Source organism: Callospermophilus lateralis, chromosome 11 (genome assembly GCF_048772815.1).
Source record: "Callospermophilus lateralis isolate mCalLat2 chromosome 11, mCalLat2.hap1, whole genome shotgun sequence".
Classification (NCBI taxonomy): domain Eukaryota; kingdom Metazoa; phylum Chordata; class Mammalia; order Rodentia; family Sciuridae; genus Callospermophilus; species Callospermophilus lateralis.
The window spans coordinates 92,669,122-92,693,941 of NC_135315.1; the positions used below are offsets into that span (position 1 = coordinate 92,669,122).

The 24,820-nt window shown below is 41.8% G+C and overlaps 1 pseudogene; it reads right to left on the minus strand.

Moving 5' to 3' along the window:
• The window catches only part of LOC143410694 (WAS/WASL-interacting protein family member 3-like), a 144,200-nt pseudogene that overhangs the window by 16,107 nt on the left and 103,273 nt on the right, over positions 1-24,820 (minus strand).

The following is a 24,820-nucleotide window of genomic DNA, read 5'->3' on the forward strand; positions in this document are numbered from 1 at the left end:
CTTTTTGGCTAAAGATACAGGCCCTGTTTTCTCCAGTCAGCTGAGAACCTGCCAAAAGGCAGCATGTTAATCCAATCTGCTGAGGGCCAGTGAAGATTCAGGCTGGGAGCCAGACTGGAATAATTCAGGAGAAGACTAAACCAGAGACCTGGGCTGGGAAACAAGCCCCACCCGAGGAGTAGATCTGGAGACAGAAAGTCCATAGTAAAAACAAAACTCTTCTCTAGAGCTCACTTGCTATTCCCTGTTCTAAGCACATCCACGTACATCTTTACAACAACTCCAGGAGGTAGAAAGATTGCTGTCCTCATCTTACAGAGAAGGACGCACAGACAGTTAAGTGGCTGTCCAGGGTCCCAGCCAGTGATGGCAAGAGGATCATGGCCAGAATCCGTCCCTTACCTTCTGCAGGATCTGGGACAAGTCTCCCAGTTCCCCCTGGCCCTTGGTTTGTGTCTCTAAAATGAAAACTTCCATCAATAAAGTCCCATAGAGGGACAAGGTTCTACCCAGAGGCACTGAGTAGCTCTGGACTAAAACCACATTCTGAGACTGGAGCCATCCCACGGTTTGCACGGGGTTCCATGGTCTGGGCTGCTTTACCTTGGCCTCTGCAGATTCTCCTCTTCTGCAGGAGCGGCTGAGATCCCAGAGGGCCAGGTGGTGCGGGCAAGCCCTGCACGCTGGCCTTCTGCTGTTGGGCCTGGAAGTTGGGGGGAAGCGGGGGAGGGGTTTCGCTGCAGTTGTTAGCGCCTGGCAAGGGAGGCGCTGGCACCGAAGCCCTGGGCGAACAGGAAGCATACAGGGGGAGTGGGGGCGGCGGAGGTGGCTGTGGCGGTGGGGCGGGGGGCTCTGGCACCTCTTGCGCGGGGCTGGCAGGCTCCTCATTGAGTCCTGGATACCCACAGGGTGGGAGGAGAGGGAGAGGGGGCGGATGGGCGAGAGGTGCAAGGGGGCCAGCTGAGGCCTCACTGCCTTGTCACTGAGTAGGGAGGCCAGGGGCAGAGGGGGTGGGGTCGGAGGAAGCGGCGGAGGTGGAGGCGGAGGAGGGCAGGGAACAGTGGGTGCAATGGCAGGAGAGCTCCCTTTGGTCGGTAGGCCCGGTGGGGACACCAGTGAGGCCTTGGTGGGGGAAGAAGATGGTAGAGATGGAGGTAGGGGGTGAGGAGGTGGAGGTGGGGCGGGCACATTGGGGCGAAGAGGGACTATCCTGGCAGCGCCTTGGGCCTCAGAGGCATTGCCTAGCCTGGAAGATGCAGGGGGGTTAAGCGGGCCACTAATGGTTTTGGTGGGAAGACGGGGAGAAGGTGCTCTTGAACCAGAGGCCTGCCCTGTCTTGCCACCTAGAAATGAAACAAATTCTGGGTTAGCTCAACAACAGAGAAAGGAAGAAGCTAAAGCGCATGGGTGGCACTTGGGACCAGCTGGATGAGCGCCAAGGTCCTTCTGAGCATCAAGGAGCTGTCCTTCCAGACAAGCCCAGGTAAGACCATAATCTTACTATTCTGTTCTCACCTGCCAAGAGCCTTCTCACGTCCAGCCCAGGATGCAGGACTGCTCTAACCTGTGCCCTTCCTCATCTCAAGACCCCTCACATTCATCCACCTTTACCTGCCAGGTGCAGTTGCCCTTATGCTCTGGTTTGGATCCTTAGGTATACCAAGCCCAAACACCTGGCTAGGGAGGTTTTCCTCACTGCTAGCCTTTTATGAACAAGGACATCCTTTGTTTCTATATTGCAAACATAAAATTCATGATTCCCTGAATACATAAGGGAAATCAGCAGGGAAACACTTGTCCTCCACATTCCAGGTCCAATGACCTTGAACCTCCTAGTTACATGGCCTCTAGAAGTTCAAAGCCCTCTTTCACAAAAACTTACTCTAATTTTCAAAGGGCTGGCTTTTTCCTGATCTCTGAATTTCTCATCCTCTATGTGTCTCCTTCACCACATCATTAAAAAAAAAAAAAAAAATATATATATATATATATATATATATATATATATATATATATATATATATATTTTAGTTATAGTTGGACACAGTACTTTTATTTTATTTATTTATTTTCATGTGGTGCCTAGGATCAAACCCAGGACCTCATACATGCTATGCAAACGCTCTACCACTGAGCCACAACCCCAGCCCAACCACATCACTGAAATCCAATAACTCTTAAACTCAGGGGTAACAACAAATTGCTCGTTTGTGTTTGCTGGACTTTATGGAGGACTGGGGTGAATATGGGGTCCTTGGAGGGAGCTCTGACTCTTGATACAACCTTGCACCACAGTGCTGATTCTCTTCTTCCCCCTCTCTTGCCTCTTGCTAAGGAGAAAAAAGTTTCTCTTCCTGCTTAATGCACTGAAGTTCTGCAATCATTGTTTAAATACGATTTTAAGAGTGGTCACTGTCAGAGGGACTGTCACTGTCTTTTCAGTTCTCCCTTAAAGGAGTTCTGGGGAACACACTTTCCCCTATTTCACTACCCCTATATGTTATATGGCAATATGTGGAAAACACTTGGAAAAATGCTTGCTTCTCACATATACAACTTCCTGGGTGCTGCAGCATAGGGGCAGCTTTTGTTTCAGATTATAAACCCCAGTGTCTATTGAGGGGTTCTGGAGTTTTTCATCCCATATGAATCTCCAGTGTTTCTCCAAACTGGGTACAAATCATTCCTGAAGGACTTGATGTCAAAAGGCAGGCCAAAGGCATAGAAGAAGTGCCTCTGGGGGAAGAAGATAAGTGGGCAGGAGTATGGTGTCTGGGTTTTCGCACTGGTGGCACTCTGGCTATGATGTGACAGTCACCTGGGCAAGAGTACTACAGCTTGGTTGTATCCCTCTATTGAAGATTTTCTTTGAGGAGATTCTGGAAGACATATCTTTGTCGTGAGGAATTAACATAATTTCAGGGGCCAGAACAGCTGGCTGCCTATGCCCAGGAGTAGAAAGCCCTACCTGGTCTTTCCAGGGACAAGATCTATATTTTATATGATGTCTAGGGCAGGGATCATCACAGAGAATCCAGCCTAAAAGTTCTGAAACCTGTTCCCATAGTACACAGAGATGATGACAGAAAACCCAGGCAGCTCCCTAAATAAGTCAGTGTCTACCTAGATGCCCAGTTGCCAAGTGAAATTTAAAAGAATCATAAACTTCAAAAGCAGAACAGAGCCTACTCTTGAATAACCAATCCAAACTTTTTAAATGATTGAAAATATCATGAATCCAAGATTCAAAAACCCTGAAAGTGAGTCTGTTAAGAGTACAAAATCCTCTGCTTCCTGCTCATGTGGTGGAAGATCAGGTACCAGGAATATTTGGAGCTTGACAGTCCCTGGGTCAGTGATATACCTGGAGTTTATTCATCTTGTTGGCTAAAGAGCACAATAGTAGGAAAACACTTTTTTTTCTTATGAGATATATATATATATATACCCAATTTGAATGCAAAAGTTTTAAAACATCCATTGCCCGCTAAAGCACACATAACTGCAATGAACTGATTGTAGTAATGGCCTCAATTACCCTCTCATGCCTAATTCTGTAATCTTTGAATATGATTGACTATTCACATAACCTTTTAATATGATTGAATATGATATCAAGAGATGAAGTCTATTTCCACATCTTTGTCACTTGCTTTGGATGTGATAGGAATCAAAACTTCCTAGCCTGTCAAGTTACTTCTCAGTAGCTTCCAAGACTAAGCCTCAAGGGACTTTATACACATCTTCCATTTATTTTGGAGCCTTGCCACCACCATGATAACAAGCCCTTGAGCAGCCTGCTGGAGACTGAGAGACACGTGGACCTGAGGTAGGTCAAGCCAGTGGTTACAGCCGAGGCCTCAGAGACAGGAAAAACAGGATAAATCTAAGATAAAGGAAAGCCACCTACCTAACCTCCAGGTTTGCAGATGCTGAGGGAGTAGAGCTGAGATCATTCCACATTGCTAACCCACAGAATCATAGGCTAAATAATAAATGATCATTTAAAACTCTTAAGTTTCTGTGTTCTGTTACATAGCAATGCCTAATTGATACAATGAGTGAAAACCATTACAACTCATGCATCTCTAGTGAGTCCATAGTGATGTCATTATGATGATCTATTATGATTTGCACCTTCTGTTTGGGCAATGCTAAATAATACAAATTGCTCTTCAATTATTAATTGAATAATTTAGTTAGGATGATGATTTGAAAGATTCCTCATGAACAATTCTGTGCTTTAGAAAGTTCCAGTGTTTAACTTTCCAAATACATGATCTCTAATATGACTGTTTATAAAACACATGTCCCTGGGCACATGTGGAACCTACTAGTCACATGTGGATTTCCCAGTTGGTTCCATGAGTTAAGGAGATTTAGACTATGATGTAGCTAGTCCAAATTTTTCCTTACCTGCTACACCCTCTGGCCTGCTGGTCGCAACACAGGAAAGCCACCAGCGAAGAGATCTCCCAGGACTGGGGGTGTGTTTCCTCCTCGGGAGTTGGCAGAGCCTCCTCCTTCTTTGTTGCTTGCTTTTGAACCTTCAAAGAGAAGAGCAAGTGGTGAAGATGTGTGAGCAGAGCTGAGCAGTTCCTTCTCACTCTGGGGTTTGACACCATCTCATCAGTGTCCCATTGTCCTCTTTCCAGTGTCGCCCTTGCACTCAGCATCTTCCCCAGGTGCCCTCTGCCTTGATACTCCGCAGACTCATGTGCCTCTTCTGCCCTCTACAGCCCTGTCAAAGAGCTAACCATTTGTGGCCAACCACCCTGAAAGGCGACCAAACAAAGGAACCTGAATTCTACCCATTTGCTGGATGCTGATGGGGAATCAGAAGTACACTGCAAATTAGAAAACCTGAACACGGCAGCTGTAGAGTTGGTTGTATTCGCAGCTTGGCATTGGGAAGACTAAACAAAGAAAACCTATGGATTTGATTCAGTCCACCATCTTAACTTGCTGTCCACAGGGGGTTGACCAGGACTACAAGCAGGAAGTAATGGTCTGCAATGATTTCTGCTTCAGAATTTTCCTTCCCCTGGGTTCTTAGACACTGGGCCCACCCAATGATTCCCTATACTCCTTTCTTCAAAACAGGAAGCCTGAAAGCTTGGACATCACTAACTCTAGCCTTTGAGATGTGTGTGATTACCAATTGCAGAACCTGAAAAGATATTCAGCGGAGGCAAAAATCACTGACAGAATGCATTTATAGCCTGAAGCTTTTATGCAGGGAGAAGTTAGGACACAGTGCCCACTGATGGCTGAAAGTAGACAGATTATTCTGAGTATTAATGTACATTAATTACTGGAGTCATTATGAAGTGAGTGTTCCAAAAAAAATGGATTAATTTGTTAATTAAGCATAGCCAAGTAGACAGTGGGTCTAAATGGAAACTAATTTATATTATAATCAATTTTGAAAACCCTTTTTTAAAAACATGTCTTTGGCTGGGCGTGGTGCCCCATGCCTGTAATCCCAGCTTCTCAGGAGGCTAAGGCAGGAGGATCGTGTGTTCTAAGCCAGCCACAGCAAAAGTGAGGTACTACACAACTCATAGAGTCCCTGTCTCTAAATAATTAAATACACAATAGGGCTGGAGATGTGGCTCAGTGGTTGAGTGACCCTGAGTTCAGTCCCCAGTACTGCCCCCCTCAAAAAAAGTGTCTTTGTGTGTTATCATATGAGATACAATTATGTTTTTAGGACTAGCTTTAGGACTATCATGCACATCATTGCAAAATATATAAAGACCCAATAATTTACATTATTAAATAATTCAATCTTCCATAATCTGAACACTACCCCACCATAGAAAAAAGAGCAGGTATTATTATCTCCTTCATTTTGCAGATGAGCTAACTGAGCCTCAAAGAAGTTCCCTGGGGCTTGGGGTGTATAGGAGCGTAGTCCAGTGGCAGAGCCTGTGTTTCATTCCTAGTACCAAAACAACAAACAAACAACAACAACAAAAAAAAAACAAGAGGCTCCTTGATTTGCCTGGTGGCAGAAGCAGAATTCAACATGAGTTATCTGACCTGCACACAGGCTCCTATTATGTTCTGGAAGACAGAAGGCTGCAGTCATATGATCCTGTGAGATAAAATTTTGAATACATCTTCTTCCTTGTGAAAAACAAAAACTCTTTTTTTTTTTTTAATTTGAGAGCTTTATTGTCTATAGTTAAGTTTGAGGACTATGTTGGCACAGGGTAAGGGATCTTTATTTACCCCATGATGGACACACAAAATATGGTACATCCATAAGATGAAACTGTGTGAGAGGGCTGAAGTACTGACACATACTGTATTATGGATGGAGCTTGAAAATGCTGGCCTGAGAGAATCCAGTCACCAAATGCCACAGAGGACATGATTCCATTCCTATGAAATAACTGGAATAAGCACATCCATAGAGACAGAAAGTAGGTTAGTGGCTGCCAGGGGCTGGGCTGGGAGGAATGGAGTGACTGTTAATGAGTGTGGGATTTTCTTTTTGGGGTAATAAAAATGTTCTGGAACTAGATAGAGGGAATGGTTCCAACAACATTGTGGATATAGTAAATGCCGCTGAAGGTTTTAAAATGGTAAAAATGGTAAATTGTGTTATATGTGTTTTATACAATGAATAAAAACGTCAACCTACCATGGAGTTGTTTTTGTTTTGTTTTGTTTTTTAACTTTTAGCCTTCGAAAAGTGATGGAAGATACACTCTAAACCATCTCTGACTCTCTTGCCCAGATATCTGCCTGTCCACTGAGCAGGTCTGAGATGGCCTGGTGTGTCTTGCGTCACAAATGCAACCCAGCCAGGGGACTGTGGCTGTGCCCTGCCCTTGCCCCTGCCCTGAGCTTGCGGTAGGCCTGATTGGACTGCTTGGTTACTCTCAATCTGTGGGGCACTGCGGTCATTGATCTGTGTGACTTTTCGCAGGCGAATTCCTTGCTGGATATTGGCCAATAGGCCACTCCAACCTTTCGGATCTGGCTTCCTCAAGCCTGAAGTGTCAGTGCTGATCTGTAAAAGAAGAAGAGGTTTGACTATAATTGCATTTAACATTCACAGAGGAGCAGAACAGCCTGACTCTGGGAGCTCTCCTACTTACATACTCCCTCCCCAAAGCTGACCTCGTCCAGGTAGTTACCTGCAGCTATCACTGGAGACTGCCTCAGTCCCGACCACACCTCTCTTCCTGAAGCCTAGAATGGACTCTTTCTTTTAGAGGCCTCAAGCCAAGTGCCCATCTTGTGCATAAAGTCCTGGAGGCCTCAAGGAGCCCTCAATCATAGCCCCTTTCCCCCCTTACTGGTAAGCTGCACCCACACACTTAGGCTTCCACCTGTGCATCCCTACTTCCTGCTTCCAGGTTCTGAATGATCGCTCTGCCTGGTGTCCCTAGGTTACCCCTGGACCAAATCCTAGACTGCCCCTACCTTGTGGATGGGAGATACTCCTGCTCCAATTGACTCTAGACTACTCTGAGCAGTACTGAGGTGTTGCTCAGTCCTTTGGTGGTCACATCCTTCCAAGGTTAGGGCCCAGGTGGCCCATCTTGGGCCTGTTACGTCTCTTAACTGAAGCCAATTTGGACTCTGGGAGCCGGTTTTGAGGGAAGTGATAGCAATCTTCATGTGATTTTTGGAGCAGAGAGAAGAACCATGGGGTTCCACAGAAATTGGGGCCCAGAAGGTTCAGAGAAAGGTGGGGCAGGGCTATAGTGGCTGAGTGACTGCTAGCTCTGTGCCTGGATGTGTCACATCAGTCTTCATGAATCCTTGTGAGTTTCAAGAGACCTTGTCCTCCCCTTCACAGAGGAAGAAACTGAGTCTATGAAATCATCTCTTGGAGGTCATGGGATTGGGATTCAACTCTAAATGGGCTGAATCCTGAAGGCCACATACTTTTTACTTTGCAGCACTAGTGATCAAGGTCACATGAAATCTTGAGTTTACGGGTCCTAGAGACTGCTGAAATGCTTCATAAGTATCTTAGCAAGAACAACTTTGACCTAATTCTGCAAGTAGTCCTGAGATCCAACTGCTTTCCTTCCAGATAAAAGGTGTGGGAGGTTGGCAAAAGGGGAGGGAGAGGCTGCACTGGGAGACACAGCCATGGAGATTTGCTGCACTTAGGATGTTAATGCCATGCGACTTTAGAGACCATTAAACACTTTTCAAGGCAAGAAATAATTCCTAGTCCCTACTGAAGAAAAGACTATGTTTCTTTGGGTTTCAGTTTAAATATTATCATTTTGGAGTCTTTTCTGCTCCCAAATTTAAATAAGATCATGAACTCTTCTGTCTTAGAGTGTTATATTTCATTTTCCTCTGTCATATTTATCAGGGCATACAAGTTTATAGTTATCTTTCTATGGTTCTGGCTATGAGTTTTATGTTCATTAACCCCAAGGACTCTCTATTAGTATACACTCAAAGAGTAGAACAGGACCTGGCCTCAGATAGGTTCAAAAACTATTTTCTGTGCAGATGAATGAATAGAGGCGTGAACTACACTTAGGAGGTGTAAGACATTGTCCTTGCTCTAAAGGGCATGCACATGTGCCAGGGTCATGGACACACAGGGAGTTTAGCCAACCTATTACACGATAGAGCACCCATTGAGTCCCATAGAGAGGAAGACCACAGAGGGTTCAGATATGGCCACATGTATGAGCCCAGCACTCTTCAGAGAAGATGTGAGATCTAGGAGGGCCCCTGACATGTACCTGGAATTTATAAATCCTTGCTGTCACTATTTTCTCTTCAACAAAGGGCAAAGTAGGCTTGCTGACTAGAAACTCAGGGGCCCTGTAGTGTCTCAGACTAGAAGTGAAGGCCACTGTGGTTTGGGCTTAAATATACTGAGTTCGTATTTTCACTGGCTGACTAAGCTCAGGTTATGAATCTTATGCTGGCTTTGACAGGTATGAGCTTCACTGTCTGGATCTTATTTCCTACAAACATGATTTTTGAGATGGGCTTATAAATGATAGTCATTAAGGCACCTGTGAGCAAGTGGCCCAACCCTAATTGGTTGGCTAGATTTAGATATACACATAGATATGTATACTATGAATATCTAACTGCACACAGACAGCAGGATATTTCCCATACAACATGTTCTAAAAATATCCTCTAAAACCATTGATTTCAGAAGTCATTTTGCACTGCAAAGTTTAAGATTTTTAAACTCTTCTTTCATTTTATTTATAAGTAAGGGATCAAGTAAGGGATCAACAGAAATACTAAAACCCTTGCCAAGAGGGTATTATTATTATTATTATTATTATTATTATTGGTATAAATTTGGTATTACAATCTTATGTGTATTATGGTCAGGGACACAGGAGAGGAAGTGCTTCATCAATTTCTTCCTGGGCACAAGATAAACAGCAGTGAGTTATAATGATATTCATGGCCTAACTCAGGTCAGGGTTTATAAGGCACATTTTTCCATTTAAAGAAGCACCTGGAATGCAGAGAAAACCCTACTTGTCACTACTGCTGGGAGAGGGGTCCCCTCATCCAACTCACCCTCAATTTCCTATTTATTACCACAATGCACCCCACTTCCTGACCTTGCCTATCCCAGGTGTTGCAGGTCAGGGCTGTGAATTACGATGAGTGGAAAGAATGATTTTTATTTTATTACCTACTTAGCACATGCATCAATAAATCCCTGATGATGCTATATGACCGATTTGTTAATAAATATGTTCTACATTGTGGCAGGAAATGAGGGTCAGGACACCAAGAACTGGCAGCAACACTTTATTAGTTGCACCAGAGCCCAGAGGGATAATTCCCAAAGTCTGAGCTCTGAGTGCAGCATGGTTTTACTCTGGTATATAAGCAAGTTTGGTTTACTTTTTTTTTAATGTGGTGCTGGGGATTAAACCCAGGGCCTCACACATTCGAGACAATGAGCTACAACCTCAGCCCCTTATAAGCAAGTTTGGGGTACATCAAGGCAAGGGAGTTAGTGCAATTCTATTGGAGGGTGCAGTCTACATTTTGAATATGGGTGCAAGCTTGTCAACAGCCTAGGGACTCTTAGCTCATACACTTAGGGACTTTTACTGTACTAAGGGGATTGTTCTGTCCCTGTTGCTTTGTTTTCTGCTTCTGCTGCTGTGGTTTTCTGTGACAGGTACCCGCTATCCGCTGCAAGCTTCTACGGTTAAATGTCACTATGTAGAGCTGCTGTGGGTCAGCGTGCAAACCACAGCCTGGCAGCTCTTAAACTGCTAAAGTCACCATTTTGCTCCACCACAACATCAGCAGAAGCACATGGCAAGTCACATTACATTTACACCATCAGTTCAGATCTGCCCTAAATTTAACATTCCTTCTCCTTTGCTTCTAGTTTTTTTCTGCTCCAGTGTCTGCTTTAGTGATTGTCTTCTAGGGGGCTCCCCCTCACCTGGTATCCTTCCACCCTCTCCTCTCCAGTGAGGCACAGAAGAATTATGAACTGTATAAGTAAGGTGTCCATATATATCTGGACTTAATAGGTTTTCTACAAGAGGATGACTTCATTCTCACATTGAAGATCATAGTACCCAATGAGATATGTTCTTACTCCATCCTTAATATTTATACATAATTTCTTTTTCAAAAAAATCTTCTACAACTCTAAGAATTCTTGTTACTGTGGTTACGGGATGCAGTAACAGGAGGGAAGATTCCTGGCTGTTTTATTCTCTGCAAATCCTGATCACTGGTAACTATACTAAAAATATCATAAAGAGAAAGAAAGCCACGCCTGGACACTTTTCCCACTGCAACTATTTACACCAAAAAACGAAATCAAGCCATCATTTCAAAGATAACTAATGTTAACAACATTATTGAGTATGAAGATTGACTGGTTCCACAGGAAGCTTTGGTTCACTCAGTTTCCCTACAACAAGTTTCAAAAGAAATAGCCCAGGATCTGAAAAGATGCAAAATATGCACATTAGCTCATCCCCTTCGGTGTAAAGATGGAAAACCTGAAGTGAGCCAGTAAGAAGATTAGAAGCACCGAACTCGAATGACAGCACTAACAGAGCCAAGGGTCGGATGAAATTGGAGAGGGGCCTTTCTTCTTATCTTGATAAGTTATAAGGTCTTTGCATTTATAAGGGCTTGTCATTCCAACAAATGAGTCAGCCATGATACTGTTTGAAATGCACATCCCCTGTTATTTGCCACCTTGTCACCATATGCCATTCCTGCATCTGTCTGATCCTGGTTTTTGTGACAAATGCTAATAAAAACCTAGCCAGCTGATCCAAATCAAGCAGGTTATTGCTCTCAAAGATTATCTAAACCCAGTCAGCCTAACACGGTTTCAGTCTCGCAGTCTCCGTGGTGGCTGTTAAACTAATAGCAGTGCCCAGTTTCCTGGCACGTGGCCTGCTCATCAACCAGCCCTCAGCCTACCCCTTCTCACACTTGACACAGACCCATGTCAGCAGCCAGGCCACTTGCAATTCATTCCCAAGTCTAAATCACAAGAACATGCCAGAATGGTGGAGTCTCCTGCCTGCTGCTACCGTCTTTATGTAGAACACAGGGAACCCAGGATCCAGAATAGAGATTGAAATATTTTCAGAAAAAAAAAATGAACTCTCTTGTGTGGGACCTGACAGAATGTTCCCTATGTCCCAAATGCGCAGAAATCAAGCTGTTCAAGAATGAGGCATTTTGGGATCTGACAGTTCACTGTCTCATTTTTAGAACTTCAAATTGCAATTCAAATCCATGAACAAAAAGAATGAACCTTTTAACCTCCTTTTCTAAATCCTGATGTCTTAAACCAAAGTGTCTACAGGCCCGTGAGTAGAGCTACCTCATGCTGTGTTGCTACTCTTATCTGTAGGTAAAGCAGAATTAGGAACTTTTCACTGGGGCTGCAGGCTGTAGGTGAGTCTGATCCTGTTCTTTACACCCATAAAAAAAAGCCCACCCATTAAGTTTATCTCAACCTCTGGCACAACTTGGATTGTTACGTGTGGCACAACCTCCTTGCTATCTCGTTCTCAGCAGGCAGCCCATTCCAACCTCCAGTTCTTTTTTCATGAGTGATTTCTCTGGAATCTGGCCCCTCTTCTCCATCCCCGTGATGCTGCCTTAAGGAAGCCCACCAATCCCTCTGCAGTCCACCACTTGCTCTTCCTGCCTCTTGTCTTGCCCTCCTCCACAGCAGCCAGAGTGATCTTTTTAAGGGACATATCATTTAATGTGTCACTCTTTGCTGGCTCCCCACTGCTCTGAGAAACTAATTCAAATCCCCTCTGCTGCATAGGCCTTTTGTCCCACACTTTCCATTTTACACTGGAGTTCACCTACAGAACTTGACTTGAACAAGCTGTGATCTTTGCTCTGTTCACACTTATCTTTTGACAGTCTTCCAAGGAATTGGTGGATCCAAGAAGGCCAGGTAAGAGCCCTGTCTATGCTCTGGGAGGAACTCTTGCCCCCAGCAGAGCATCTGCTCTCTGGGTCATGTCACTCCACTCATGCCCTGCAATGGCTTTCCAACTCACTCAGAATAGCACAAGCAAAGTCCTCCTTAACATCACTGGCTGGACTTGACTCCCATTTCCTCTTGCTACCCTGCGTGTACCTATGAATGATAGCATTTTTTCAACTAGTGTTATAAAGTAGTGTTATAAAGAATTTGCCGATCCTTTTCTAGATACAAACTACACTTATGGTGATAAATTTAATCACTAATTTTTAGCAATTAAAATTCCAATATGAGTTCAAGGTCCCTTCAATAGGGAATAATTAGAAAAGTAGGAGAATAAATGTCAGGGATGAGAAAAGTAGAAATGAAGGAGTGTGGAAAGAGAGGGATTTGAGAAGTATATACAAGGCCAGCAAGGTCAGGTTTAGAGGCAGGGATTAGAGATTCAACTATCGCAGAGCTATAGATTCAGTAAGGCAATAAACATATAGGTGGTGGGTTGGATACCAGACAAAAACACTTCTTAAATTCATGTGGTGGTTGTTAGTTTTAAATGATAAAATGAATTTATAAATAGTTCATGGAGACTTCTGGAGAGAGGGGACTTGAATGATGGTTAATAGAAATCAAGAGAAAACTGCTTAGTTATTGATGTAACCCAATAATATTTAAGATATGAGTGTTGACTGGGCCAGGGGCCGTAGGGGTTAGACTGCCAGGATCTTGTTTTCAGAGAGTATATGTACATATGTGTGTACAAATGTGTATGTGTGCTATTCCATATGTGTGTGTTTATATGGTATATAGACATATACACATTTATATATATTTGTGGGTATATATAGGTTTGTGTGTGTGTGTGTTTTATAATTTATTTTCTAGATCCAAGCTTCTTAGCTGGCCTCCAAAACTAGAATCTCGATCCACCTTTGAGATTACCTTCAGAGGGTCATCTTTAAAGCACTAATCACCTGATTTCCCTTCACAAAATGTCCTTGTGGCTCTCCACTCTTAACTGAAAGGAGGAATCCAGTCATACTGCCCCAGGTAGCCTTCCCAGGCTGTGATAGGCCTCCATTCTAGATTGTTCCAGTGTTTCTTGTTTCCTGCTTTGCAGCCTGTGCTCAGGCTCCTGTCTCTTCTGGGAATGCCCTCACCATAGCCCTACAATATTTCACAAACTTTTTACCTCCCTTGTAGGCTACACAGCAAGAACAGTTTACAAAGACTTTTTTTTTAACTTCCTCAATTAGACTTTTCCTACTGCCAAACCACATGATTTGTAACTTTCTATGACACTATTTATATCTTGTCCAATATTACAGCCTTTACATATATTTGTCTCTTGTTTTTGAGAGTAGGATCTAAGCCACTTTCTATTACAAAGGCAGACAGATTTTCTTTTCTTTTCTTTTAACTACATACATAAGCAATCTATCTGTATTTGTTAACTTGAATTCCATGTAGGCCTTAACCCTGGATCTTTGGCTCTGACAACCAACGGCTCCCACACAACATGCAGGTGTGGGAGGAGAATCTACTGTCCTGGGAGGGCATCTCACAGCCCAGGTTCTTCCAGAGGGTCCTCTCACTTTCTATTCCTTGGCCACTCTATCCCTGCAAGTGAGAATTCAATTTGTCATCACTCTCGTTTTCAATGGTGGCAATGTTCCCAGGTTTTTAAGTCTAAATTTTAAATTATGAGTAAAGTTTGGTTTAAAAAAAAACCCATTCTGGTCCTGCAAAGAACAACCCCATTAATTCAAAAATTAAAAAAAAAATTTAAAAAAAAAGCCTGAGGCTAGGAGTCAAGGTACAATATGAGGAAGAGATAATAAATAATTCATAGTTTGAACAGTATCTCAATAACTGGGGAGGTTTCTTTTATATTTTCTTTTTACTTTAGACAAAAAGTGCTACCCACCTCCAAAAAAAAGAGAAAGAAAAAAGAAAAAGAAAGAAAGAAACGTGCCCAACTCCCAGCTGATTAATTTGCAAATTAATGAAATAACACCACTGTCCTTAATTCCAGCTGATGGCACCAGCATTCCCATTTTTGCTAAATGCCGGCCTCATTCATCCAAGTTTGAACCCTCAAAGATACCTATGGCTCTGTCCCCTCTTTCATTTGAAGTAAAAAAGCTTTTGGGAGGACCCATCTCCTCCTCTACTTTAGTATGCATACAGAGGTAGTTTTGGAGTCTGAGGAAGGGAATTAACAAGGGTCTGTGTTATGGATTGGGTGTGAGGAGTACCCCAAAAGCTCATGTGTGAGAAAGTGCAAGAGGTTTAGAGGAGAAATGCTTGGGTTACGAGAGCCTTAAATTAATAAATTAATGCCATGATGAGATTGACTGAGTGGAAACTGAAAGAGGGTAGGGTGTGGAGAGAGGAGGTAGATCACTGGGGACCTGGCTTTGGGGTATATATTTTGTATCTGGCAAGTGGAGTGTCTCTCTGCTTTCTAATAATCACATGAGGCACTTCCCTTCACCACACTCTTCCACCATGATGTCCCTGCCTCACCTGGAGCCCTGAGGAATGGAATCTGTTGTCTATAGACTGAGACCTCTGAAACTGTGAGCCCCCAAATAAACTTTCTCTCCTCTATAGTTCTCTGGTGGGGTCCTTTAGTCACAGCAACGAGAAAGCTGACTAAACAGGCAGCAACATGCAATGAGGTGACAATAACAACATCACAATAACAAAAAGTAATGGGAAGGCATTTATATGTGCCAGGCCTTGTCCCAAGTAACCTGAGAGAATTAACTCATTACAAGGGCCCTTGAGCAACCCTTGGATGTAGGTCCTGGTTATGAGGATTCTGTCCACTTGACAGATGAGGCACAGAGGTGAAGCAGACCACCTACTGCCAGAAAGTGTAGAGCTGAGAGGTAATCCCAGGTCAGTCTGGCACTCATAACCACTAAGCTGCAAGCCTCTTCCATAATGTCATCACCCAGGAAATGCAGGGCAGGCCTGCAGCTGGGGGTGGGGGTGGGGCGGGGGAAAACTGCCCTCTGGCCTAGAACCAGGATAGATGCTGCTTCACAAGGAACCAGAGCAGGAAGGAGCAGGCAGGGAAAGGGCATCAGAGAAGGAAAAGGAAGGGCTGTGGGGTGTGCGTGCACGTGTGTGTGTGTGTGTGTGTGTGTGTGTAAGACAAAAGCTTTCAGAAAAGGCTAGTACTATAGAAGCTAAGTGCTAGGCCTCTGCCAGGACCAGAAAGGATGGCCAAGGTGGAAGAAGAAGAACCGGTTAGTGCATTAAATGTGAGCCAGCACCTGCCTTGGCAAGGGAGGACCAGGGGCATTTCAAGTGGAAACTGCACAGAGTAAACCTATGCTGTGCGGCTGATATCTCAACTGTAAACTACTTGTTCCTGAAACTCCCTTGTCAGGTAACACAGATCCTCTTATGCACCAATCTTACTGCTCCACCTCTTTCTTTCCAGAGTTGAGTCCCAGTTCTCCTTTCATGCCTCTCTACTGATTGAAGGTAAAATGCAGGGTTTTCAGCAAATGGCTTCCTCATGTTGATTCTTAAATAATAGGGATTATGAACACAGCCCACATATAAAAGGAGACAAAAGCAACAAAAATAGCTAAGGGAGAAATTTCAAAATTCATGGCAAGTGTGAGATGTTTTCAGAGTATTGCCAGTTACGATGATAATGTAAGTGGATTTAGACTTCTTTTTCTCACTGTCATTTTTCTAGGCCTTTTGCATGGAGAACTCAATAGCAGTCTCTGAGTCTGGGCTTGGATTGGATCCTAGAAAAACAATGATCTCCAGCTTTGCCTAAGAAGAGCACCCATGGGATTCTCATCCATTTCAAAGTCTGCTTCCAGACCTCTCTGGGCTGGTCCCCTGGAGCAGCAGATCTGGGATGCCTGACATACGTGCTTCAAAATTCTGTCATCACCCTTGGCTCTCACTCCAGTTCTGGGCACGGCTGATTAAGAATGGAGGGTTTTCCCACCTAGAAACTCAATACAATCTCCTTCAAAATACCAATGACATTCTTCACAAAACTAGAAAAAAAAAGTCCTAAAATTCATTTGAAAGAATAAAGGACCCAGAATAGCCAAAGCAATTCTCAGTCCAAAAAGCAATGCTGGACGCATGACAAAACCTGACTTCAAATTATACTACAGAACTATAGCAACAAAAAACTGCATGGTACCAGCATAAAACAGACACATGGACCAGTGGTTCAGAATAGAAGACATAGAGACAAACCCACACACATCTACAGTCCTCTGATCATTGACAAAGTTGCCAAAAACACACACTGGAAAAAAGACAGCCTATTGAACAACTGTTGGTGCTGGGAAAACTAGTTATCTATATGTGTAAAAATGAAACTAGACCCTTATCTCTTACCCTGCACAAATATCAACTCAAAATTGATCAAAGACTGAGGAATTAGACCAGAAACTATGCAACTCCTAGGAAAAAACATAGGGTCAACACTCCAGCATATAGGCACAGGCAGTGACTTTCTTAGTAGGATACCTAAAGCTCAGAAAATAATGACAAGAGTTAATAAATAGAATGGCATATAATTAAAAAAAAACTTCTGTTCAGCAAAGGAAACAATTAGGAATGTGAAGAGATAAACCATAAGATGGAGAAAATATTTGCTAGCTATTTTTTTTCTGACAGAGGATTAATATCCAGAGTATATAAAGAACTAAAAAAACACCCCAAAAAACCCTTCAATTAATAACTGGGTTAATGAATTAAACAGACACATCTCAAAAGAAGAAATACAGATGGTCAACAAATATGTGAAAAAATGTTCAGCATCATTAGCTTTTAGGGAAATGTAAAATTGAAACTACAGTGACATTTCATCTTACATCAATCAGAATGGCCATCATTGAGAATACAAATAATAATAAATACTGGAGAAAAAGGAACTTTTATATCGTTGGTGGATTTGCAAGTTAGTACAACCACTATGGAAATCAGTGTGGAGGTTCCTCAAAAGACTAGGCACAGAACTACCACATGACCCAGCTATTTTCCTTGGTATTTATTCTAAAAATTTAAAGTCATTGTAATATAGTAATACATGCAAACCATGTTTATAGTGGCGTAATTCACAATAGCCAAAATGTGGGATGTGACGAGGTGTCCACTAATGAATAAATGGATAAAGAAAATGTGGTATACAGACACAATAGAATTTTATTCAGGCATAAAGAAGAATAAAATTGTGTTATTGTTATTTATAGGAAAATGGATGGAACTTGAGAACATTATATTAAAGGTCAAGGTTGTATGTTTTCTCTCATATGTGGAAGGCAGAGTGGAAAAAAGAAAAGAAAGGTGACGGGGGATTCAGTTGAAGAAAGAGACCAGGGATGGGAAAACCGGAGACAGGGATAAGTGCTGGGAAGTGATATTGGCCAAATTATATTGTTATATTGTGTGCATGTACGAATATGTAACAACAAATTCCACCATCATGTACAACTATAATGCACCAGTAAAAATATGTGGAAAGACAAGGAAAAAAAAAGAATGGAGGCTTGCTTCCTTTCCTATCTGGCCCCAAACCATCCTTTTGTTTTCAGGAGATCCTCCACACCCCTTCAGGTGTCTCTGTGATCCACGCCCTTGCCCTTGACTTCCTCAGTTCTTCCTGAGCCACTGCTTTTGTTGCTTTCTGGCCTGCCAACAACATATTTGCTGGCCTGTAGTTAAGCAGGCAGTGTTGTTGTATAGGGGAAGAGCAGAGCCCAGGTCCCTTATTACTATTCTAGCTGAGTTTTCACTTAAGGAAGCAACTGTTTGCCAGTGGCCAAGTGTTCTTGGTAGATTAAGAACTCTTTCTATGGCTGGTGCCATGGTGCATGCCCGTAATTCCAGAAACTCAGGAGGCTGTGGCAACTGGTTCACAAGTTCAAAGCCAGCCTCAGCCATTCAATGAGACCCAAGGCAATTTAGTGAGACCCTATCTCAAAATAAAAAATAAAAAGGGCTGGGGATATGGCTCAGTAGTTAAGTGCCCCTGATTTTAATCACCAGTACCAAAAGGAACTAACAAACAAAAACAACTTTTCCATCAGTTTTCCATGAGTAAACACAGTCCTTCTTTGCATTGAAAATGTGGGCTCTGGAGTCCCACCATCTTGAATGGGATCCTGGATCTACTATTTATTAGTAGCATAATTTAAGGTAAGTTACCTGACCTCTGGAGGCCTCCATTTTTCTCATCTGTAAAATTGGAAAGAGAATAACAATAGCCACATAAACTGTGGTAAGAAATAAATGAGATAATCTATATATTGAGTTTAAAACAGTGCTTGGCACCTAGTAATTAATAAATGTGAGCTATTAATACCAGCTCTCTCTAATAGTTTCTGATGCACTCCCACCTTTTTCTGTTTTAAAGCTCATATTCCCTGGAATAAAGACAGGGATTTAAAAAAAGAAAAAAGAAATCACTGGATGACAGTTGTGTCACAGGCCTAGGAAACAGCCAGTTCAGATTGGGAAAGAATTGAATAGATTCTAAGCAAGAGACTGTGGATAAAAGATGGATGATATTAGGTATCAAAGGAAAAAAGACTGTCTCCTCTCCTTTCCTCTTCACCCCTATTGAAAACAAAGAGAATCTGTGATTCCATTGAAAAGAGGAGACTGTCCAGGAAAAGTTTCATATGAATAATATTTTTACTTCGTAATTCTGAAAATATTGTTTTTCAGGAATGTTCAACTTTTATTGACAAAGCAAGAAATACTAAACTATGATAGAAGACACATGTTATTATCCTTAACTATAAAGAAGTTGATGGATCTGGGAATATTTAGAAAAAACAGTAGACTACAACTAAGTGGGGTTTATTCTGGGAATGCATATAGGAATATCTGGTTCCACAAAGGACAATCAAAAATCTCATTGATTGCATTAACCAATGCAAAAAAAGCAGCTGACGAAATCCAACATCCGTTCATAATTAAAAACTCTTACTGAACAAGAAATGGAGGGGAACTTGATCATCCTGATAGAGGGCATTGTCAAAAACACTATAACATCATACTTGAAGGAAGAATATTTTCCTCTTAAAACTAGGAACAAAGCAAGAATGTTCCCTCTCATTAATCTTATTTGACATCATATTGTAAATCCTAGTAAGTGAAATAAGATAATACAAAGAAATAAACAGCATGCAGATTGAAAAGGAAGATGTCAACACTGCATTTGTGGGCTGGGGTTTTGGCTCAGTGGTAGAGCACTTGCCTCACATGTGCAAGGCCCTGGATTCGATCCCCAGCATTGCATAAATAAAATAAACAAAATTGAGGTATATGTCCATTTACAGCATATATATATATATATATATATATATATATATATATATATATATATATATATTTAAATAAAAAGCTGCATCAGGGAGCATGGTTTTCTATTTAGGAAACTTCTAGCGAGTTAGTAAGGTCAGAATAGATATAAAGTCAATCAAAAAAATCCATCATATTTCTATATACTAGCAATAAATAACTGGAAATCAAAAAAAATTTTTAAAAGCCTAGACATGGATTTTTAAAACCACAGAATGTGGTTTTAAATATGGTAAAGATGCTAATTCTCCCCAGGTTGATCTATAAATTCAATGCAATTCAATTCAAAATCCCAGATTTTAAAATAGACATAGGTGTAGTGATTTTAAAATGTATACGGAAAAGCAAAAAAAAAAAAAAAAAACAGCTTGCAAAAGAAGAGTGAAACTGGAGGACATGGATACCTTATTTTAGGATTAACTATAAACTACAGTAATCAAGATGGTCTGATGCTGTCCAGGGGACACACACATATCAATGGGATGGGTGGATGGATTAGAGAGTTCAGAAATAGGGCCACCTGAGTGTGGTTAATGGATTTTTGAGAAAAATGTGAAGTAGTTTCATGAAAAAAGGGTAGACTTTAGAACAAATGTTGGAACAACTGGACACTTGTATGCAAAAAGTTATGAGCCTAAGCCTCATACCTTGTAGAAATTACCCTAAAATGGATCACGATTGATCCACAAGAGGATCATAAAATGTAAAATTGTAGTATTTTTAAGAAGAAAACAAAGGAGAATTCTTTGTGATTTGGAGTTAAACAAAGAGTTCTTAGATAAGACACAAAAACCACAACCAAACAAAAGAAAAATTACAAAGTTAGACTCCATAAAACACTTAAATTGTTGTTTTGGGAAAAATTGTTAACAGGATGAAAAGTAAGTTACAGACTAGAAGAAAAAAATTGTGTGCAATAAAGGACTTATATTTAGAATATATAAAGAACTCTCAAAACTCAACAATAAGAAAACAAAAACCCCAGTTAACATAAAGGACAAAAGACTTAAACAGATATTTCACCAAAAAGAATATACAGAAGGTAGAAAAGAACAGGAATAGATGTTTGCTATCATTAGTCATTAGAGAAATGCAAATTAAATCATGATGGGAGACTACTACACACCTGTACAATGGCTAACCTGCAAAAACCAAACCAACAAGCCAAAACAACAAAGAAACAGAAAAGTACCTACAATATCACATACTGAAAACAACAGAGCACAACTGGAACCCTCACACATCGTTTGTGGGACTGTGAAGCACCACAGTTTGACATTTTGTTATAAAGTCAGACATACACTTAACATATGACCCAGTAATCTCACAGCTAGGTATTTACCCTGGAAAAACAAAGTCTTAGGTTCATTCAAAATCCTATACACGAATATTTATAGCAGCTTTATTCATAATCACCAAAACCTGGAAGTTACCTGAATAAATTGAGCCAGTGAATGGATTAACAAACTGTGGACAATGCCCAGCATTGGAATACTCATGAGAAAATAAAAAGAAAGACAAGTGGCCACCAGGAATTACAGATGGAAGAAGGGTGTGACTTCAAAGGGGTGGCACCAGAGAGCTTTGAGGGTGATGGATCTATACTGTATTCTTACAGTGCACAAATCCATGCATACATTATAATTCACAGACCCATCACCCTCCCTGAGAATAAAAGTCAATCTTACAATATGCAAATTTGAAAAATGAAAACAAAATTTAAAATACTAAGAAAATTTGGCAAATGAAAGACAGAAAAGAGATGGAGCAAAGAGTAGGGGCACTGGTGACCCCATTTCATATAAGAGAGGGTCAGAGCACACTGTCAAATGCTGACCACAACCAATGGAGGCTCAAGTGTATTATTTAAAGATCAAAGGCAACCACAAAAGGAAGTCAAAATAGCACAGTAAGAACCAAAAGTAAGGAGGAAGACAGGGAGAAGGTGAGAGGTGATATAAGGGAGTTCAATCCCCATCTCTCATAGCAGCAAGTCAATAAATGATGACTCAGTGTGATAAAGAAAGAAATAACAGTGTTGTCATATTATTTAGAGATTAAAATTTAAACTCACCCCTCGCCCTCTTCAAGTTTATCATCTCTTCTATTCCGAAAGCCAAAAAGAGCAAGCACCTAACTCACTCAACCAGGGCTCACCTACAGACTGTTTTCTCCTTCATTACCACTTTGTGCACTACTTCGTTTTTTAAACCATGGCATTTATTTGCCATTTCCACTGGGCCACTCACTAAGTTCCAATCTCCATTCATTTGCAGAACAGTAAAAATATATCTCAGGCCAACAAATGGTCAGGTTCTTCCCATCCCAAGTGATCACGCTTATTGTGTCCCAGGGTCAGGGAGATCCATTATCCAAACATTTCAACATCCAAAACAACAATGCCTCTTATTTTCTTAAGGACAAGGACAGTCTCTCCTGAGGTTTCATCTTGAATTCAAACTCAGTTGTCTAAAGGCCTAGTCTGTGTGCACATGGGGCTTTCATGGAATAGGTTAATGGGCCAGGAGTTACCACTGGCCAAGAAGCTAATATGAACAGGCTCTGGGAAGAATAAGTCTCCTGGGATTATGTCCCTCAGGGCTGCTGTAGGGTGCCAGGATGACATCTTGTTCCCATCCTGCAACTACCAGACCCTTCAATCACTACATGGCACAATTATTGCAAAACACCTAGATAAATCTTCCATGAATGTCATCAGTCCCTCCTCTGGTTAAGAATGTACAATATCTCTGTCTGGCTCAAATATACCATCTCCACGAAGTGCTTTCTGAAAACTCACCTGCTGATTCTCCCCAAACAACAGCGACATAGTCCTATAATTGCAAACATTTGCAGCTTACAAGTCTTTCTGTATATTTATGATATATGGGTTTCACAGCAGCGTGGAGGGGCAAATGTCAGTTCCTTTGTTTTCCACTCCAGAAGCTCAGAGACTTCTGCACACCAGGAATTCAGTATATATTTATTTGACTTTCTGGATTTATTAAGAACAACATTTTGTCCTAATGTTCTCTATAAAAACAGCCTCAAGTTGTTGTTTTTAGGATGGAAATATCTATAAAAATACACAACAAATGAACAATATCTAAAATTAGCAAATATATGACAAATAGCAGGTAGCACAAACTTATGCTTATAAGTCAAAACAAAAAAAGAAAGGACAACCTGCAGAAAAGCAGGTTTAAGGTTTAAATACCCCCCATCCTTTTTCCTTATGTATGTTTTTCAAACCTATTTTGCAAAGTTGTATTTATTTTCTTAGAAAAATAGTCGGTACATCCATATGCATAAGGACGAAAGGTCAAATGCAAGTAAATACAGTAAATTAGATAGCTCCATGCATAATTTGCAAGAAAAGTACAAACTCTCCTGTTCCTCTTAGCATTGCCAAACTGAGGTTACTGCTCTTTGAGCATCTTCTTTGGGCAGAGACAAGAGAAAGGGCAGCCAGACACTTCTGCACACTACTTTCTGGTTAAGGATTGGAAATACATCAGCAGAATAGAAACAACTGAAGTCTACATCCACCATCTTTGGGCCTCAATGGCATTTATGTAACACAGACAGATCATTTCAGAAGGAGCTGAATTTGCAGCTTCTGGGTTTATGTTTCCAACTGGCTGCTGAACATCTCCAAGAAAATGTCCTTAAACTCAACACTTCCAAAATAAACACATTATCTCCACCACACGACCCACCAAACACACATGTTTGTGTGCGTGCACACACACGCATGCACACACACACACATGCACACATTCTTGCCACCTGTTATTTCTCTTGTAATATGGATCTAAGCAATATCCCTCAAGTCAACCACACTCAAAACCAAAAACTCCTTCTATCAATAATTCATCAGTTTTACCTGCTATCAACCCTCTCCAAAACACATCTCCAATTCCTACCACCCTTTCCAGTCCCACTACAGCTTCTTGTGTTCACACTCTCTCCACTTCTCACCCACACTCCTTAAACCACAGCTCTGATCTCAGTAGGCCACCCTCCAGGGGTGTAGGTAGAAGTGAGAAGGCTGGGAGTCCTAGATCAGTCATCCACAGAATTGGGTAAAACTCACTTGGCATAGTGTTTAAGGGCTTCCAGGATCTGATCAGGGCCTAACTGCCCCAACATGCTACATCCCAGCCACACACTCATTCCCTGTGCTGCTCACACACATGGTGCCTCACAGTCAATCCCCTGCACTTCCTCAGTCTGATACAGCCTCCTCTTCCAACTCTGTCTCTTGAAATCACCTGCATCTTCCCAGGCCCGGCTACAGAGGCTCTTTCAGAGACCACAACAGTAATTCAAGAGTTAGAATTATTTCCTTCTTGGCATCTCCACTCTTATTCTTTTATATTCCTACTTATTTTACGAGTTTAATCCAGTAGAGCAGATGGAGCTGGAATTCCCTGATCCTGAGATGTAGAGAAGACTTGTTCAGAGGCCCTACTGGAATCTCTCAGGAAGCCCAAATTCTCCAGAGATTTCTGCAAGGTCAGGGAACTTACGTTCCGGGGTTATGTTTGGTTCCAGGTTTCTACTTTCAAACAGCTGTCTTTGTTCTACTCCTTGTGGTCTCACAAACATGGCCTGAGCTGTCAGTGATACCCCCTCACCATATCAAACCCAATGAAACACCTCCCCCCACAAAAAAAATCCACATGAAACATAGCAGATTTACTGCTATATGGGTGGAGAAGAGAAAAGCTTTCTATCTCAGGCATCAAAAACAATTTCCCACTGAGTGAGGGGCATCCCTGACCCTCAAATGACCTTTGACCACCATCCCAACACAGGAAAATTTCATCTGGCCCAGCATCCTCTCAGTCACCATCTTCAAACCAGTGTTAGGACTCCTCTCTCTTATTCCCTTCTCCACTATTGTCACCTCTCACGTACATAGAACCAATTCTTGCCCTTGACTTAGGAGGTGCAGATAAGCTGTCATTATTGTTGCCTGCTCTAGCCAGGTTA